A 19,996-nucleotide genomic window follows, 5' to 3' on the forward strand; every position below is an offset into this window, starting at 1 on the left:
CTATGTCTAACTCTGTTTAACTCAGGGTGATATGGGGTCTTTCACAAAGACTACCAAATATGCTCTTAGCCAAAACGTATTGTAGTTCTTACTATTGTTATTATTTGGTTAAGGTCCCCGTAGCCCAGCCTGGCCCGAAACTAAAGAACTACAAGATGACCTTGAATTTCTTATCAACTGAGCTACACTCCCAATCCCTTAAACTCCTTGTTTTGAACCATAGGTGGATTCAACAAGGAAGTGGACCAAACCCAAAAGGAGAAGGCTTGGCTCCACTGTGCTCCTGGGTCTGTGCCAGTGTACTGGTACTGTGCCAAGAAGACCCACCTGAATACCTTGGCACATGACTTATTAGCCTGGCTGTACTTAAGAGATTGTCACCAGAAAACCCAGCCAATGTTTTTAGGCAAGGTCTCAGACTGACCTTGCCTAGAATTTTCTTAGAAAATCTTAGAAAGCACATGTATGATCGTGGTTTTCATGGATGGGGAACCTCTGTCAATGTGCTCCCCAAAGTCCTAAAGGATGTAAGCAGGGTGGGGGGGTGGAACAGATGAGAAGTTCACCATGTCTGGGTATCTATCCCTCCCCCCACCCCAGAAAATGAGTTGCTTTACTTAATCACCAGTGCAAGAAAAAAAAATAGGTCGAATGCATTTGGGGTTCAAGGTCTAGAAGTTAGGCAGCAGGGGTCCTTTTGGCAATGCTTTTGCAAAATTCCATCCATTTGAGTGAAATGTTTGTAAATTCACACTGAGTAAGGAAGCAAGTGAATAGGGAGGAAAGGGAAGGGAAGGGAGGGGAGGACAAGGGAGGGGAGGATAGAGGACAGGATGGAAGGAACATGTTCAAAATCTTCTTGGCAAGAAAACAGAAAGGAAAAAGTCCTGCTTGATGAAAGTCTACCTTTTCCGTGTGTGCTCAATAATTCTTAAGTTGTGTTTATGTGTACATCCTTTCATATTTACACACACACATATATGTATGTATATATATGTATATATTAATATATATTAATTTATACAATTGTATATAACATATACAATTAATAAATAGGACCTCATATATATATATGTATATATATACGTACATATATATATATACATATATATATGTATATAGACACACACACTCTAAATCTTGCTGGTGTTTCAATGTCTTCCTCACATTTCAACTGAATTATTTTTGGTCCCTCAATCTAAACCTAATCCTTATCAATATGGAGGTTTTACCCATTTTAAATGTGGTTTTATTTTCTTAGTTATCACTGTATACACAGTCCCTAACACCACAGTCATCATACTTGGGTCTCTAGAAAAATAATGAAAAACAATAAAGAGTACTAATTATGTTAGTGACTAAAATGAAAGTAACTTAGTGCTTTCTACAGTGATCTCATATGCTCTTTTCAGACAAGACATTTTATCATGAGAAGTTTTTCATGAGACACAAAATGCCTGATAAATTTAGGGCTTGTTTATAACATTCTCTTGACAACAAGGTTCAAGATGCATCCTGAAGTCAAATGATTTGCAGAGAGGACACAAACACCTTTGCAGCTGTGGTTTCCTAGGGATAATATGGCAGGATGCAAAGCCCAGGACATTTTCTGAGGATCTGACCTCTCATAAAACCTAATGAAAGCATAGATTCTTCTCAGAAAATAAAAATGTACATAAAAGCAACTATGTATAAAGCAGGTATACAGTGAATGTCAAGAGAGGGATCAGGTTAAAAACCATACAATGGAAAAAAATAGCATCTTCCAAAAATGGTGCTGATCTAACTGGATGTCTATATGTAGAAAAATACAAATAAATTCATACTTATCACCCTGCACAAAACTAAAATCAAAGCTGACCAAAGACCTCAAAATAAAAACAGACACAAACTAAACCTGTTAGAAGAAAATGTAGGGAAGAGGCTTGAACTCATTGGCATGGGAGACAACTTCCTGAACAGAACACCAAAGGCAGAGGTTCTAAGGTCGACAATTAATAAATAGGACCTCATGAAAATGAAAAGCTTCTGTAAAGCAACAAAATATCATCAGAACAAAATGACAGCTTACAGATTGGGAAAAGATCTTAACCAACCCTGTATCTGACAGAGAGCTAATATCCAGAATATTTAAAGAACTCAAGAAGATAAACAGCAACAAATGAAGTAATCCAATTAAAATATGGGGTACAGAGCTAACCAGAGAATTTTCAATAAAGGAATATCGAATGGCAGAGAAACACTTAAAGAAATGCTCAACATCCTTACTTATCAGGGAAATGCAAATCAATATGACCCTGAGATTTCAACTGACACTCATCAGAATGGCTGAGATCAAAAACTCAAGTGACAACACATGCTGGAGAGGATATGGAGAAAGGGGAACCCTACTCCACTGCTTGTGGGAATGTAAACTTGTATACCCACTTTGGAAATCAATCAGGTTCTTTCTCAGAAATTTAGGAACAGTGCTTCCTTGAGATCCAGGTATACCACTCCTAGGCATCCAAAAGATGCTCAAGTATACAACAAGGACATTTGCTCAACCATGTTTGTAGCAGCTTTATTTGTAATAGCCAGAATCTGGAAACAACCCAGATGTCCCTCAGTTGAGGAATGGATACTGAAATTGTGGTATATTTACAGAATGGAATACTACTTAGCAATTAAAAACAAGGAAATCATGAAATTTGCAGGAAATGGTGGGATCTAGAAAAGATTATCCTGAGTGAGCTATCCCAGAAGCAGAAAAACACACATGGTATATATTCATTTATAAGTGGATATTAAGCATCTAATATAGGATAATCATACTAAAATCTGTACACCTTAGGAAGGTAATCAAGAAAGAGGACCTGGGTAAGATGCTCAATCATTATTCACAATGGCAAATGGGATGGACATCGGAAGAGGGAGAAAACAGGGTACAGAAGAGGAACTTGCCCCAGAGGGCCTTTGAAAGACTTTATTGAGCAGGGTATCAAAACATATGCTGAGACTTAGAGCCATACTTTGGGCAGAGTGCAGGGAATCTTATGAAAGAAGGAGGAGATAGAAGGACCTGGAGGGGGCTCCACAAGGAGAGCAACAGAACCAAAAAATCTGGGCACAGGACTCATTTGAGACTAATACTCCAAACAATGACCATTCATGGATATAACGTACAACCCCTACACAGATGTAGCACTTTGCAGCTCAGTGTCTAAGAAGGTTCACCAGTAATAGGAACAGAGACTGTCTCTGGCATGAACTCCTGTGATAGCTCTTTGATTACATCCACCTGAGCAGGGAGCCACCTTACTAGACATCAGAGGAAGACAATGAAGCTAGTCCTGATGAGACCTGATAGACTAGAGTCAGATGGAAGGGAGGAGGTCCTCCCCTATCATTGGACTGGGGGAGGGGCATAGGAAAAAAGGATGGAGGTAGGGTTGGATTGGCAGAGGATGGGGAAGGGAGCTACAGCTGGGATTCAAAGTGAATAAACTGTAATTAATAAAAATAAAATTAAAATAAAAAAATAACACCAAGTAAGTAGCACTGTTGTTGTATCTGTAATTTCTATCTTGTTTGGAAGGCAGAACCAGGAAGACTGTTAACACCTTTATTTAAGGCAGAGCATCTGCATAAAGAAACACAGTGCTTTGCTTCTCCTGATCCTTTTATTTCTTCACCTCTTCCTCCTCCTTCTTTACCTTGTATATGTGAAGCAAATGTTCTACTGCCTAGCTATATTCCTAGCTTCTGTGCCAAACAGGTAGATACAGATAGTCTTTGCACATGATAAAGACAGATGCTAAATCTCACAAAGCTTCAAGGAAGTAGCTTGTTATGGGATAAATGAAAGACAACACAGAGAAGGCAACAGGCATAGAGGAGGCTGTCCTAGTAACAGCAGTAACAGAACAAGATAAAAAGACTTCAGGAGAAGTTTATTACAGGTGGTACAATGGCTGGCATTAACAAAATTCTACATGCTCCCATCCTCTAGGTGGGAATTCTGTATTACTATCAGATTATGAAGACTTTGTTAAAGGCATTTACTCTTTAAAAGGTTATTTGCCCTTCCTCAGATAGTTACTGTTTGTAAATTAGGTACCCAATACTGTGCTAATTCCTGAACACACAAAAATGATTCATGCAAACACTATTCTTTCTCTATAAGCTTACAGTCTTGTGGGGTAATCCACAATAAACAAACCCATAGACCATGCATAGAAATGTATACATCACTATAAATTCCACTATGAAACCTAAAGTAAAGCAAGAGTAAACACCCCAGAAGGGATAAAGAACATACGTATTCAAAGGCTGAGAGTTGAGAACATTTTAGTTCAGTAGGGGAAATGAAAGAAGGTGAATTTGTTTGGAATATACTAGGGAAGAAGAAAGGAATAAATAATAATAATAATAATATTATTATTATTAAAGAGGCAGCCAGAGGGGCTGAAGACATGGCTCAGTGATGAAAATTACCTCCTGTGGGGCTGGAGAGATGACTCAGCTGCTCTTCCTTAGGTCATGAGTTCAATTCCCAGCAATCACATGGTGGCTCACAAACATCTATAACGAAATCTGGTGCCCTTTTCTGGCATTCAGGTGAACATGCAGACAGAACATTGTATATGTAATAAAAATAAATCTTAAAACAAATCATTCTCTGCTTCCTTTTTGCAGTTTCTAGCATGTCCATGGTAGTTGACAATCTTCTGTGGCTCCTGTTTCAGGGAATTTGGTGCGATATGACCTCCTGGGATATAAGGCTCACATGTGGTACACTTATATACATACAAGTAAAATAATCTTATCACTCATCTACACAAAAGATAAAAATACTGCCCCTCAAAAAAAAAAAAAAAAAAAAAAAAAAAAAGAAGTCAACAGGCATAGTGGCAAACACCAGCCATCCTGGTCTACAGAGCAATTTCAGTCCAGCGAAAGCTACAAACCCTGTCTTGAAAAGCAAAACAAAACAAAACAAAAACAAACAAAGTGTAAAGCAAGTGTGGTGACACATGCCTGTAAATGGAGCATTAGGAAGGTCAGGAATGAAGGTCAACCTGGACTATATGAAACTCTCTCAAAAATAAAACAGCGGCAACAACAAAACCACACAAGAAGCTGAGTGCCTCAGATGTCTTGGGACATTGAAATTTTTTATCTTAATTCTTGGCTACATAGGAAGCTATTGAGGAGTGAGCTGTTTGAATGAAAATGACACTTATAGACTCATATGTTTGAAAATCTGGTCCCCGTTGATGGAACAATTTTAGAAAAATTAGGAAGTGTGATCTCGTTGAAGAGGTGTGTCACTGTGGGTGGGCTTTGAGGTTTTAAAATCCCACACCATTCTCAGTTAGCTCTTTGCCTCATACTTGTAGATCAGGATATAAGCTCTCAGCCACTGTTCTCTCTGGTGCTCTGCTTGCCATTCCTGTCTGCCACCATGGTCCCTGCCACGATGGTCAAGGACTTACCCCTTGAAACTCTAGGTACCCAACCAACTGTTTCTTCTATAAGCTGCCTTGGTCATGATATCTTAGCACAGTGATAGAAAAGTATCTAAGGCAAGGGAAAACAGGAAAGAAATGCTTTGATATATACTTATCTCAAAGATCCTTTTATCCTGTAAAATTAATAGTAAGATTTCAGAAATTTCAGGCCTCACAGCGCCGGGACCCAGAAGGCAGAACCTACTCGGGTGGGACGGGGGAGGGGCTTGTGCGAGCGCAGCGCAGGGGCAGTGAGCACCTCAATTGTCAAGCATGACGGAAGCGCCATTGCTATGGCTACAGACGCTGAAGGGAAAACGCTGAGCTCTCCAGGGCCAGGTGGGCGGCAGCGAGGGCAGCGATGGGAACCCGCTTCCCGGGCGGGTGGCGGCGATCGTGGCTCCACTAGCTGACTACTTCATCGTGGTAGGCTGAGACCAGGAGAAGCCAGTTAATGGTGTGGGGCGGGGGCCGCCTGAGCTCCGCCTTTGCCCCTGGGCTCCGCCTCTGCTCCTCCAGACTCCGCCTCCGCCCCCGGCTCGGCTCCTGAGCTCCGCCTCCGCCCCGGGCTCCGCCTCCGCTCTCGGGCTCCGCCTCCGACCCCAGCATTCATCCAATGGGCCAGGTGGTGCTGGGTGTGGCATCCCGGCTGGGAGGCGGGGAGGAAAGAGGGTTGGGTCCTGAGGTGGAGGAGCAGCGGGTTAACAGGTGTCCGCCATCGCGGAGCGGCCGAGCCTGGCTGGCTGTGGGCTTGTGTGAGGGACCTGCAGGATGGCGGTCGCCGGGAAAGGCCGGGGCTGTGCAGCTGGGGGCTGGCGGGCTGGGCGGGTCGGGAGAGCATGCCCGAGTTCTGCCAAGAGTTTCTGTGCTGGTACCTGGGACCGCGCCCTCGTGTCGCCGGGGTTGGGAGGGCGGGAGCATACTGTGTGGAGTTATTAGCGATACACTTGTGTCCTGCATCCTGAGAAAGAGTGATGCTGGGGCCAGCCCTCCCGGAAAGGAAGAGCAGAGAGTCGGGTGCTGCCTCCCGCCTGCCATTGGGGTGAGGGGTCGGGTTGGGGAGTTTGGACATCCGGGTGGAAGGAAAGCAGAGTACTTGGAAAGGCCACACTTTGAAACATTTCTAGGAACATTGTTTCAGGACATATGTGCCAGCATTCCGAATGAAATGACGCCTCTTAAGTAAAGCCAGCCAGCCAACCATTGCAGGTTCTCTCTCTCTCTCTCTCTCTCTCTCTCTCTCTCTCAGCTTTCACGTGATTTGATTTTTCTCTTTATTGGTCAGAGAATTCTTCATAAGGAACAGTTTTTCGGATACATGGCTGTTTATAATTTGATGGATTTGCACAACCAGGAGTATGCAGGGTTCACGCAGGCTTATTTTCCTATTTGTATCTCTTTGTGTTGCTAATGTATAGATAACCAGGACATAATAATAAGGTTACTGTAGAGCTGAGAAAGCTCTTTTATTTCAGGGTAATTCCAGCTTTACACTTGCAAGGAATTTTAGCTACCGGCCCTGAAGCTCCTTGTCTCAGGAGGTGCTTGGGCTGTGTTTTGCTGATTGTTAGTCGTTGGTAGCACTAGAGTACCACTGTTCTACTTATCTCTTTTTATCATTTACTCATCCCCAAGAATTTGTTTAAGAGAAGGAATCGTTCACATTTTTTTCTTACTACTGCCTAATTGAGGTCACTTAAGAGAATCGCTTGCAGGCCTGTGAGATGGCTCAGCAGATAAAGGCTCATGCTGGGATAAGCCTGGAAACCTGAGTTCAATACCTGATTTCATGAAAAGGTGGAAGGCAAGAATTGATCGCACAGAGTTGTCTTCTGACCTTCCTATATGTTCCCTAGTATGCAAGCTTCAGCACCATCATGAACACACACACACTAAAAAAAAGAAGACATTGGGCTATATTTAGAGAATCTTCTTGCTGCTTCAAAATGTCATATCACTTCACTTGTCGTTCTCTTACACTCATAGTCTCACCCAGACTGCCAGTGTGGAGAATCAGTTTTGTTTTTAATCTTGTTCAATTTTTAGTTACATTGTTCCCCCTACAACAATTTTATTTAGTTGTTTTTGTTTTTGTTTTGAGACAAATTCTTTCTACAGAGCCCTGTCTGTCCTGGGATTCCCTATGTACTACAGGCTGGTCTTGAACCTACAGAGATCTTCCTTCTTCTGCCTCCTAAGTGCAGGGGTTAAAGACCAGCTGCCCCCACAATAATTTTGAAACAATAACAAACTTGAAAAAAGTTCCAAGTATGGCACACAGTTAATTACTGTTTTACTTTTAACTTTTTGAGAGGAAGCTGCTGACCTGATGCCCTGTCACTCTGAATGGTTTAGTGTCGATTTTATTCAATCAAGAACATTATCCTATGTAATGCCAGTGCAGTTATCAAAACAGGAAATTCATACTGACACAGTATTCCATTTAATTTGGGTTTTGTTGACTATGTTATTACATAAATGTCAAAAGAAGTTGTTATGTTAAGTGTTGCATTGTTTTTTATCTCTTTAGTCTCTTTTAATGTGAAACAGTTCCCTCATCTTTTTCATGCTCTTGTCACTTTTGATGACCATGGGTCGGTTATATTTTTTTCTTCAATAATTTGATAATTTGTTCATTTTACATTCCACTCACACTCCCTCCTCTCCTCCCGGTCCCACCCTCCCACCCACTTTTTCCATATACCCCTCTCCCAACCAACCCACCCTGGCACATCAAGTTACATCAGGATTAAGTACGACCTCTTTCACTGAAGCAATACAAGGCAGCCCTGCTAGGGAAATGGTATCCAGAGGGAGGCAACAGAGTCCAAGTCAGAGACAGCACCTGCTCTAGTTGTTAGGGGACCAACTTGAGAAGAAACAGCCAATCAGTTTCATATGTGTAAGAGGCCTAGGACTAGTCCAGGAATGTTCTTTTGTTGGTGGTTCAGTCTCTATGAGGTCCCATGGTCCCAGGTGATCTGACTATGTAGGTCTTCTTATGGTATCCTACCGCTCCAGCTCCTCAATCCTTCCTCTAACCCTTCCACAAGACTCCCTGAGTTCTGCCTAATTATTTGGCTGTGGGTCTCTGCATCTGCTTTCATTATCTGCTGGATGAAGCCTCTCAGATGACAGTTATGCTAGTCTCCTGTCTACAAGCATAGCAGAGTATTATTAATAGTGTCAGAAGTTGGGTCTCTTTCATGGGTTATACCTCAAGTTGTGCCAGTCATTGATTGGCCTTTTCCTCAATCTCTGTTCCATCTTTTACCTTGTAGGCAGACAAATTTGGGTTGAGGGTTTTGTGAGTTGGTTGGTGTCCCCTTCCCTCCACTGGCTACAGGATGTGTCCACTTCAGTCTCAATATCGCTGCTGCTAGGAGTCTTAGCCACATTCATCACCCCCATATCTTTCCAGGTGTCTTCAAAATTCCAGGTCTTCATCTTGTCTCAGAGATGTCCCAACACCAATTTCCTTTCCTCTTACCCACATCACTACTTTCCCCATACCTGATTCCCCCTCCTGTTTCTCTTTTCACCCCCCTCCCACCCACTTCCTCTCTCCCTCCACTTCCCATGTCTCTGATGTCTATTTTATTTCCCCTCCTTAGTGGGATTCAAGTACTTAGTTTATTTGGGTCTGTGGGTTGCACCATGCTTATTCTGTACTATATGGCTAATATCCCAGGTTAGTTATTTTTGCAGACTGTCTCTCAGCTCCCTGTGCTCTCATGGATCAATACATATGCTTGATTAAGGGTATCACAACATTGGTGCACAGGGTGTCTTGTTAGGTGGTACATACTTTCACTTTCAGTGTCTGCCAGGCTTTTCTACTACAGAGTACAGAGTTAATACCCTGCATCCCCATGAGTACCTTGTCACTCTGTGTCATGGTCCTCATCAGAATGTTAATGCACTTGCCATACACTTACATCAATATGGATTCATGATTTATGTGCCTTCTGTAGTGGACTGTACTGTTATTGTTTGTTTTAGTCTCCTGGAGCTATGTGACAAATGATTTATAAACAAAGAATTTATTTTTCACAGTTGTAAATTCTGGAAAGTCCAAAGTTAAAATATGAAGTCTGGTTGGGGGCATGTTTGTCTACAGTCCTGTTCTAACTTTAAGTTCAGTGGCCCAATGGCCACATGATTTTATAGGATCTCTTTAATAAAGTTATGAATGTACTTATAAGGATTTCACCTCCAAGACCTGAGTACCTCCCAAAGATCTCATGCAGTTCCTTACTTTGGGTCTTAGGATTTCATCATAGGAATCTTGGGAGGAAGTAGATATTCAAACCATTTTGACGTTTAAATTGTTTTGTCATTTGACCAATGAGAGCTCATATATCTTGCTTCTGTGCCGTTTTTCTTTTTTTTTTTTAAGAGTTTTTTTTTATTTATTTATACAGTGTTCTGTCTTCATGTATGCCTGCAGGCTAGAAAAGGGTAGCAGGTCTCAGTATAGATGGTTTTGAGCCACAATGTGGTTACTGGGAATTGAACTCAGGACCTTTGGAAAAACAGCCAGTGCTCTTAAACTCTGAGCCATCTCTCCAGCCCCTTCTGTGTCTTTTTGACATGTCTCATTTCCATCATTCTTTATGCATCATTAGTTTTTTTTCCTTTTTTCTCATATTTTATTAATTACACTTTATTTACTTTGTTTCCCACCTATACTAGGGATTGTACATAGAAACACATATTTTCTCTCTCTTTCCTCTCCCTCCCTTTCTCTCTCCCTCTTTTCTTCCTCCTCCTTTCCCCTCTACCCCACTGAGCTATATGCCCAGCCCTGTTTTTTTTTTTTCTGTAGCCATAGACTGTTATGATGGCTAACTGTGGCTGTCATGTTGACTCAACTGAGAGGAAGGAACCTTAACTAAACAATTGCTTCCATAAGATTGGCATAGGGGTACAGATATTTTTTTTATATTGCTAATTGATGTAGGAGGGCCCAGTCCATTGTGGATGTACCTTCCTGCAGGTGGATAGTACCATTCTTGCAGTGGATGGTACCATTCCTGCAGATGGGCGTGGGCTGTATAAAAAAAGGTAACTGAGCAAGCCAGTGACTGTTGTTACTTCATAGTTTCTGCCTCAGTCCCTGATTTGAGTTTTTGCCCTGGCTTCCCTCAATGGATTTTAAGCCAGATAAATCTTTTCCAAAGTTGTTTTGATCAGTGTTTATCACAGCAGCAGAAAAACAAACCATGACAACTGTTAAACAATAGAAAAACAGTGAATAAAGTGACATAAGTAAAGCAGGATTTAGTTTCATAAGGTGTATATTCCACCTTAGAAAAGAAAAGCACAGAACTTAACCTATTACTCAGTAATTCAAAAAAAATAGAATAGTTTTGCTTTGTATTCTGTATGTAGAATTAGGAGAAATAGGTGACATGTCCACCAGAATTAGCTTTCAGGAACTAAAACACTGTGTTTTAGTGTTGAACTCTACGGATTCGCTGCTAAAGACTTTCAAAGCCTTGTTATTCCTTCTTAGCTACTAGTACTAATGAGGTAACACCTTGGGAAAATGCAACTTTACTGGAAAACATGTTAATTAATGCCTTTGATTGCAGACTGGTGGCCTAGTCTACTTTTTTTCTCTCTTAGCAAGTTGTATGACCTGTTCACTCACATTTGACTGTATCTCTGTGTAGACTTAAATTTTGACTGACTCATTCTGCTCAGCCCTTAAATTCTTATGTTCTTGTGGTTAAAATCTTTGCTTAACTGCTTTCCTTTTCTTCTGTACTTTCCTCAGGTTCTGAGGTGGACCCAGGGCCTAACTAAGGGTGTGATGTGCCGCTGAGCTCTGCTCACTCTGCTTTTCTACTAAGCTTCAACTCAACTGTGTGTGTCTGTTGGGAATTTCTGGTGCATATGCGCTTACATATTGCTAATTTGTTTTCTGTCTTATTGAAACAGTACATATTTGAAAAATCTTAAAACAAAGTGTGATATCTGTTCCTTTAGAGCTTCTCACAGTAAGTTTGTTTCTAAGCACCAGTACAGGCACCTCCTGGTTTAATATCATGAAATTCCAGTCCTGTAAAGTTGACAGTATTAGGAAAACCCTTCCTTGGGAAAGGTTGGCTTGACCTCAGGTCTTCAGTTCTGTTTCTTCAGTGATCTCTTAAATATTTCTTTAACATTTTGGCCCAAGTCTCCCTGAACCAAATAACCTTTTCTTTATTTTCTGAGCAGTGCTGTAGCAAGGCTGGAACACTGAAATAAGGTTTTCTAAATGGTAAAAATGAAAGGGTGTTGAAGCCAGAGAATAACTTTTCAGTTAGTTGCCCAGTTTGTTAGGTATAACTTACTCTTTTCCAGGCTGTGGTCTCTTAAAGGGATATTATCTTACTTATTTTATTGTCTGCTACTATATGATGAAAGTCATATTTCAACATGTCTGACAGTATTTAGACCCTACATACTGGACAGCAAATAATTCCATTACTGTCAGGTTTCTCTAAGGTTCCTTTCCTGGATCTCATATTCTGGCCAAAGATCAGTTTGATTTTTGGATGATTGATGGCAGAAATATGTCTGAGGAGATATTTCATTCCCTACTTTTTTTTTTGCAGTACTTGGGATTGAACCCAGGGCCTTCTGCATGCCATACAAGATCATTGTCCCTGGGATATAACTCCAACTCCCTTTTCCTACCCTTAACAGCACCAACTGGGCTATAAGAAAGTTAGTACAAGAAGGGATTCATAAGCACAGTGAATACGATGGGTCATCTTTGGTTTTGTACCTGTTTGCCACCCATTGTCCCAATGTTGAGAAAACCTTGATGTTATCTGGAAACATGCTCACAGCTTATATAAACAGATCATAGTTCAGATAAACAAGTATCATAGTTTCTATTTTTAAGGAAAAAGTAAGCCTTATAAAACAATTTACATTTTTCATTGATATAATATTTCTTTTGATTGTAATCTGAAAAAATAATGATTATTCTGTACCCATGAAGTTAATTGATGGAGATTACTAAAATGGTTTGAATGTAGAAGCATCTAGATTATGGGCTGATTAATTTGTGTAGATAAGTTGCAATGGTTTTGGAAATTTGACCTATCTTTTCGGTTTTACTCCCTTGAATTACAGGCTTGTAATATATATGGAAGCTTGGTGGCACACCCACTGTTGTGCTAAACTGGTGTGGCTGCATTCCAGGAGTTCTAAAAAACTTTGTTGTTTCTCTCTGAGGGGATAGAAGGGACAACTCTTTATTTTTTATTAGTTACATTTTATTAACTCTGTATCTCAGCTGTATCTCACTCCCTCATTCCCTCTCAAACCCTCCCTCCCTCCCTCATCTCCTCACTGCCCCTTTCCAAGTCCAATGATTGGGGATGACCTCCTCCCCTTTCATCTATACTGGTTTATCAGGTGTCTTCAGGACTGGCTGCAAAGTTCTCCTCTGTGGCCTAGCAGGACTGCTCCTCCCTTGGGGGTGTATGGAGGTCAAAGAGCCTACCATTGAGTTCCTGTCAGAAATAATTCCTGTTCCCCTTACTATGGGAAACCAATTGGTTACTGAGCTACCACGGGCTTCCTCCAAGCACAGTTTCTAGGTTATATTCATACATAGTCCTTGATGGTGTGTCAGTCACAGAAAAGACCCCTGTGCCCAGATATATTTGGTCCTTGTGAAGCTCCTATCCTTTTCACATCATACTAACTCCCTCGTCTTTCATGATTCCCTGCACTCTGCTAAAGGTTTGGTTATGAAGGACAACTCTTAATTGTGTATTAATGAGAGGAAACTGTTCCTTGAATCACCCCACCCCACTTTCTTTGGTTCATTGGAGACAGGGTATCTCTGTGGAATGGTCTTCACTACCAGAACTCAGTTGGTAGACCAGGTTGGCCAGCTGAATTTCCCTTTTTTTTTTTAACTTTTATTTTACCTGTGGGTTCACCCAGACCATAATAAAAATACTGAATGGGACAGATATATATTTATATATTTGCTTGTAATGATTAAACAAAATAGTTGGTCATCAAAGTAGTTAATCAAAGCCCAAAACAAAACAATATTTTATTTCTTTAGTACATAGATTCATTGTAGGAACTATTTAAATGTATAATTCTGTACTTGATCTTATCAAAAAGCTGATAAACAATGTTAAATATATAATTCTAATGAAATTTTATGATAAAATCATTGTTTACTTGTGGGCATGAGGTTTGAAGCTATTGAAGACATTGTTAAAGGATTTAAAGACATTGTATGAGTAGTTGATAATGGCTGATAAGTAAGCCTCACTGGGGCCTTGCTGTTCTTCTAAGGAGTAATGATTACACACTATGGTTTTACTAGAATTCTTGCCTTGTTGTTCTTTTATTTTCATGGCTATCCCAGTGGAGCTAAAGTGGTATACATTATGCAAATGCCTACTGACATTTTAAAAGATTTTTCCTGAGTTTTTGTATGCATTCATATATATGTGCATTCAAAGATATGTGCTTATTTGTATACATTTGTATGTACAGGTATGTGTATTGTTACTTCACTTCTTATGAAACAAGGCCATAGTATCTGCTCCTTTTTGCAATCTGTACTAACTGCATTTTTAATACCTACTTTTTAATTTTTATTTTTTAAATATTAGTTACAGTTTGTTAACTTTGTATCCCTGCTGGATCCTGCTCCCTCTTTCCCTCCCAATCCCACCCTCCCACCCTCATCTCCTCCCTGCCCCTTTCCAAGTCCACTGATAGGGGAGAACCTCCTCCTCTTTCATCTATACTGGTTTATCAGGTGTCTTCAGGACTAGCTGCAAAGTCCTCTGTGGCCTACCAGGACTGCTCCTCCCTTGGGGAGGGAGGCAGGTGTCAAAGAGCCTGCCTTTGAGTTCATGTCAGAAACAGTCCCTGCTTCCCTTATTAGGGTACCCACTTGGATACTGAGCTACCAAGGGCTACATCTGAGCAGAGTTTCTAGGTTGCATTCATACATGGTCCTTGTTTGGAGAAACAGTCTCATAAAAGACCCCTGTACCCAGATATATTTGGTCCTTGTAGAACTCCTGTCCTCTCCAGGTAATATTAACTACCCCCCCCCCTTTTTGATTCCCTGCACTCTGCCAAAGGTTTTGTTATGAGTCTTAATATCTGCTTTGATACACTGCTACATAGAGTCTTTCAGAGGCCATCTGTGGTAGGCTCCTGTCCTGTTACTTGTTTGCTCCTACATCCCATTTGTCTTTCTAAGTGAGGATTGATCATTATACCCTGGGTCCTCTTTCTTGTTTATCTTCTTTAGGTGGATATATTTCAGTATATTTATCCTATCTTATAGATCTATATAAGTGAGTATATATCATATGTGTCTTTCTGCTTTTGGGATACCTCACTCAGGATGATTGGTTCTAGGTCCCACCATTTGCCTGCAAATTTCATGATTTCCTCATTTTTAATTGCTGAGTAGTATTTCATTGTGTAAAAGTACACAATTTCTATATCCATTCCTCAACTGAGGGACATCTGGGTTGTTTCCAGGCTATTATGAATAAAACTGCTACAAACATGGTTGAGGAAATATCCTTGTGTACTTGAGCCTCTTTTGATATATGCCTAGAAGTGGTATAGCTGGATCCTGAGGAAGCACTATTCCTAATTGTCTGAGAAAGCACCAGATTGATTTCCAAAGTGGTTGTACAAGTTTGTATTCCCACCATAAATGGAGGAGGGTTTCCCTTTCTCCACAACCTCTCCAGCATGTGTTGTCACTTGAGTTTTTGATCTTAGCTATTCTGGTGGGTGTCAGGTGAAATCTCAAGGTAGTTTTGATTTTCATCTCTTTGATGTTAGCCATTTCTTTGGACGTTGAGCATTTCTTTAAGTGTTTCTCTGCCATTCTGTATTCCTCTACTGAGAATTCTGTTTAGCTCTGTACTCCATTTTTTAATTGGATTGATTGATTTGCTGCTTTTTATCTTCTTGAGTTCTTTAGTCTGGACATCAGCACTCTGTCAGATATAGGGTTAGTAAAGATTCTTTCCCAGTCTGTAGGCTGTCGTTTTGTTTTGATGACTATGTCCTTTGCTTTACAGAAGCTTTTCAGCTTCATAAGGTCCCATTTATCAATTGTTGCTCTTAGAGCCTGTGCTGTTGGTGTTCCATTCAGGAAGTTGTCTCCTGTGCCAATGAATTCCAATGTCTTGCCCACTTTTTCTTCTAACCGATTTAGTGTATCTGGTTTTATGTTGATATCTTTGATACACTTGGACTTTAGTTTTGTGCAGGGTGATAAATATGGATCTATTTTCATTTCTCTTCATGTAGACATCCACTTGGACCAGCACCATTTGTTGAAGATGCTGTCTTTCTTCCACTGAATGGTTTTGGCTTCTTTGTCAAAAATCAAATATCTATAGGTATGTGGGTTTAATTTTGGGTCTTCTATTCGGTTCCATTGATCCACTATTCTATTTCTATGCCAATACCATGCTGTTTTTATTACTATTGCTTTGTAGTACAGCTTGAGATCATGGCTGGAGATGCCTCTAGATGATCTGTTGTCTGTATTGATGATCTGTCCATCGGCAAGAGTGGAATGATGAAATTTCCCACTATTAACTTGTGCGGTTTGATGTGTGATTTAAATTAGTAATGTTTTGTTTTGTTTTGTTTTGTTTTAATGAATGTGGGTGCCCTTGTGTTTGGGGCATAGATATTCAGAATTGAAACATCATCTTAGTATATTTTCTTTTGATGACAATGATGTACCCTTCCCCATCTGTTTTGATTAATTTTGGTTGAAAGTATACTTTAGGGGCTGGAGAGATGGCTCAGAGGTTAAGAACACTCGCTGTTCTTCCAAAGGTCCTGAGTTCAATTTCCAGCAACCACATGGTGGCTCATAATCTGATGTGCAGGCAGAATGTTGTATAAATAATAAATAAATCCTAAAAAAATTCTACCTTACTAGATACTAGAATGATTACTCCAGCTTGCTTCTTCGGAATGTTAGCTTAGAAAACCTTTTTTCAACCTTTTATTAGGAGGTAATCTTTTTACTAGGAGGTCCATCTTTCTTGTACCCAGCAGAATGAAGGATCATGTTTTCCAAAAAAATATGTAATGCTTCACAAATTTGCATGTCCATGTGCATGGGCCATGTGAATCTTCTCTGTATCATTCCAATTTTAGTATATGTGCTGCCAAACATAGTACACTTTATTGAAATGAAATGAAGAATTATGAACCAACGAAATCACATTGTATTGTAAGAGATTAAGAGATTGTGGGACACTGAATAAGAGATTAAGAATAGTGGGATACTTGTTTCAGCCATTGTATTTAATTTACTAATATAGAAGTTTTAATTTTTAATTTTAATTTAATTTAATTTTAATTTTTAATTATAAGAAGGAAATGAATATTCCTTCTTGAATGGGTTTTGTGCCTGATGTCAAGACAGCAGTTCTTATCTGGCCTTATCAAAATGATGTAGCACTTGGGGACAAAGATCAAGCCAAGGAGTACTGCACTGGAAGCCAAGATAGAGAAGACTTCCATAGCCACCATGACCTTCCCCTTTGTGCTGTGGTAGACAGGAAGGAAGGTGACCCACACACAGAAGAATACCTGCATGCTGAATGACAGAAACTTGGCTTCATTGAATGTGTTAGGCAGATTCCTGGATAAGAAGGCCATGGTGTAGCTCCCAAGTGCCAAGGAGCAGAGGTATTCCAGGACACAGTGGAAAGCAACTGCTAAACCTTTGTTGCATATGATGATGCTGTGGGCATGTTCAGCATGAGCATCTTGATCAACAAAGGGTGGAGAGGTAAACAACCAGACTCCACAGAGAACAAGTTGGATCAGTGTGCAGAAAGGAATGATGAAATTAGGGGCTCTTGATTCCATTAACCACCTCACCAGTCTAGCTGGAACAGTGACCTTGAATGCAATAACCACTGTGATAGCTTTGGCCAACACTGTGGAGAGAGCTACAGTGAACAAAATTCCAAATGCTGTCTGCTGCATGAGGCAGGTAGCTGTGTCGGGATGGCCAATAAAGATCAAGGAACTGAGGAAACATATGATGAGTGTCAACAGCAGGGTGTAGCTGAGAGCCCGATTATTGGCCTTGACAATGGCTGTGTCTCTGTATTTCATAAAGACTACTAGGATCACAGCTGTGAATGCAGAGAAGCACAGTGCTGTGATGGTGAGAGCCATCCCCAAGGGGTCGTCGTAGGCCAAAAAGCTCACAGTTTTCTGGAGACAGTGGTTCTTGTTTGGGTCTGCATAGTGACTTTCTGGACACTTCATGCACTGATCCATATCTGTTCAGAAATGAAGTGTCTGTGATTCACTCCTCAGGTAGTCCCCTTCCCCCTAAGTTGTTACTCAGCCTCAGCTCATTGAAATGTTCCTTGACTCACCTTCCTCTATTGTTTCAGAAACATATATTTAAATACTCTATGAATCATTTCAAATCAATAAAGCCATCTTTACCAATGGTGATAAAAATCAAAGAAGATCAGTTCTATTCCTCTGTGTAGGCTGCATCTGTATTATAAATCATAAGATTACTGAATAATAGTGTATAATTCTAATTGGATTCTTACTTCCCCTTATGAAAATAATCTCTAATTCTGGTCATGTATTTTGTACTATATGGACAACAGTGTTTGTAATTAATTAACAAAATTAATGAACAAAAAGTATTGTTCTCAAATATGAGACTCACATTTACTCATTTTCTTATAATCCAATAATACTCTAGTTTGTTTCATACTCTTAATAATTTTGAAATAAAACATACCATTTTGTTCTTAAAGCTTAAATTCTGCACTAGTAATATGTTGTTATATTTAGCTACAGAAAATTTTAACATATGGGGAGAGAACTTTTGAAATATTTCTAGTCATTCAAAGAAGAAAATCTGAATACTTTGCTCCTAAATATTTGTGTTTTTTATCTTGAATTAAAAGCATATACACCTCTGTTTTTAATGCCTTATTTCTATTACATAAATTAAACCTTTGTGAATTTCTGACAATTAACACCACATCAATGGATTTTCTCGTGTTTAATATTTCAGTTAAATATTCATCAAGTGTATTTTCAGGACAATAAAATCTGTTTTACTCTCTTGTTTCTTTTCTTTTTCTCAGGATATTTTCTCAACTGTTTTCAACATTCAGATCTTATTTGTTTGTTTCTGTTATGAGTGATTTGTTGTTGATTTTCTATTGTACAATGTATGCTTTAGGCATAGAATTCTATCTCTGACTTAATTAAGCTACATGATATGTGATTATTAACTAATTTATATAAAATAAATGCTTCTTTTAAAAATAGGCTTTGCTTACTCTTTAATATTGAATCAGTGAATCTTTGAATTTTTATTTTTATCATGTGCTTACCATACTTTGATTTATGTATTGTTTCAAAATATAGTCACTAACAGAAAACTGTGAATGATTTTTTTTATATTTGTGACTGAAGTGCTCCTACATTTATATATTGAATATATTTATGGAAACACAATGTAGCTAAAATGCACAGGAGGAAGATTTATCAAAGAGTATTTCATTCCTGGTACTATAAGCCCACATGAAAATTCATGGTTGGAAGGAGGGAGGTCATATCATATAAGGAAGAATGTGATGCTGCCATTTAGCTTAATCTACTTATTATCAAACAATCTTCTAAATGTTTGTGTTAACACACATTGCAAAGTAACACTCTCCTTGCTCAAAGAAGCCTTTTCATTGTGATATGTGCTGACTGCCAAGAAGTGTGAGTGTGGAATATCCTGAGAAGATGTTTTGCTTTAATCCCCATTAACAAACAAGGACTTCTAAAGCATCAACCCCAACACTCAAGAAATGTAATGGAAATAAATGCAAAAAGGATAAAAAAAAATGAGGAATGTGAATTGCCTGCTTCCAGGCTACACAAGTTTGGCATTAACAATTACATCAACAATTATGGATAAGTTTCCTCATTGGTTCTGTTAAGTATGAGCTGAAGAAAAATGAGGGGATTCTCTTTCTTTCCCTGCTAAACTATGTCCTGCAAAGATATCCAAAGAAAGGATAAGTTAATAATTAGCTTGTGTAACAACTGCTTACTACACTCTGCTCCAAGGTATGGTCTGAATCCAATGGTCATGCAGATGATCATGATGAAACCAAATAGGATACATACAAAGCTGAAAAAAAATTGAAACTACATAAGGATGGTTAAGGATGAGTGTTGACAAGTGTTGGTAGGGGGAGCATACCTGTGATCCATTGAATACATGTGGAAAATTGTTAAATAATGAATCTGACAAAAAATAAGCCAAATGGAAGCCATGCCTTCCAGATAACCAGATAGATTGCATGCAACATTTTTCTCTCCCTGTTTCTCCATACCTAACTCCTCAACCTCATCCTGAGTGGTGCAACAGAACACCTGCTACATCCTGTCTTGCTACCTGCCACTTTTTCTGTGGATTCTACAGACATTCC

At 39.6% G+C, this 19,996-nt stretch overlaps 1 non-coding gene across 1 annotated transcript; it reads right to left on the minus strand.

Annotated features, from left to right (window-relative positions):
* Positions 1-16,596: 16,596 nt before the first annotated feature.
* LOC129681290 (U6 spliceosomal RNA) lies at positions 16,597-16,700 on the minus strand. The gene has a single exon (XR_008720828.1). It is a non-coding gene; the product is annotated as a U6 spliceosomal RNA (small nuclear RNA).
* Between the last annotated feature and the right edge of the window lie 3,296 nt (positions 16,701-19,996).

The sequence above is a fragment of the Psammomys obesus genome, unplaced genomic scaffold (assembly GCF_907164565.1).
Source record: "Psammomys obesus unplaced genomic scaffold, mPsaObe1.curated_primary_1811, whole genome shotgun sequence".
Lineage (NCBI taxonomy): Eukaryota > Metazoa > Chordata > Mammalia > Rodentia > Muridae > Psammomys > Psammomys obesus.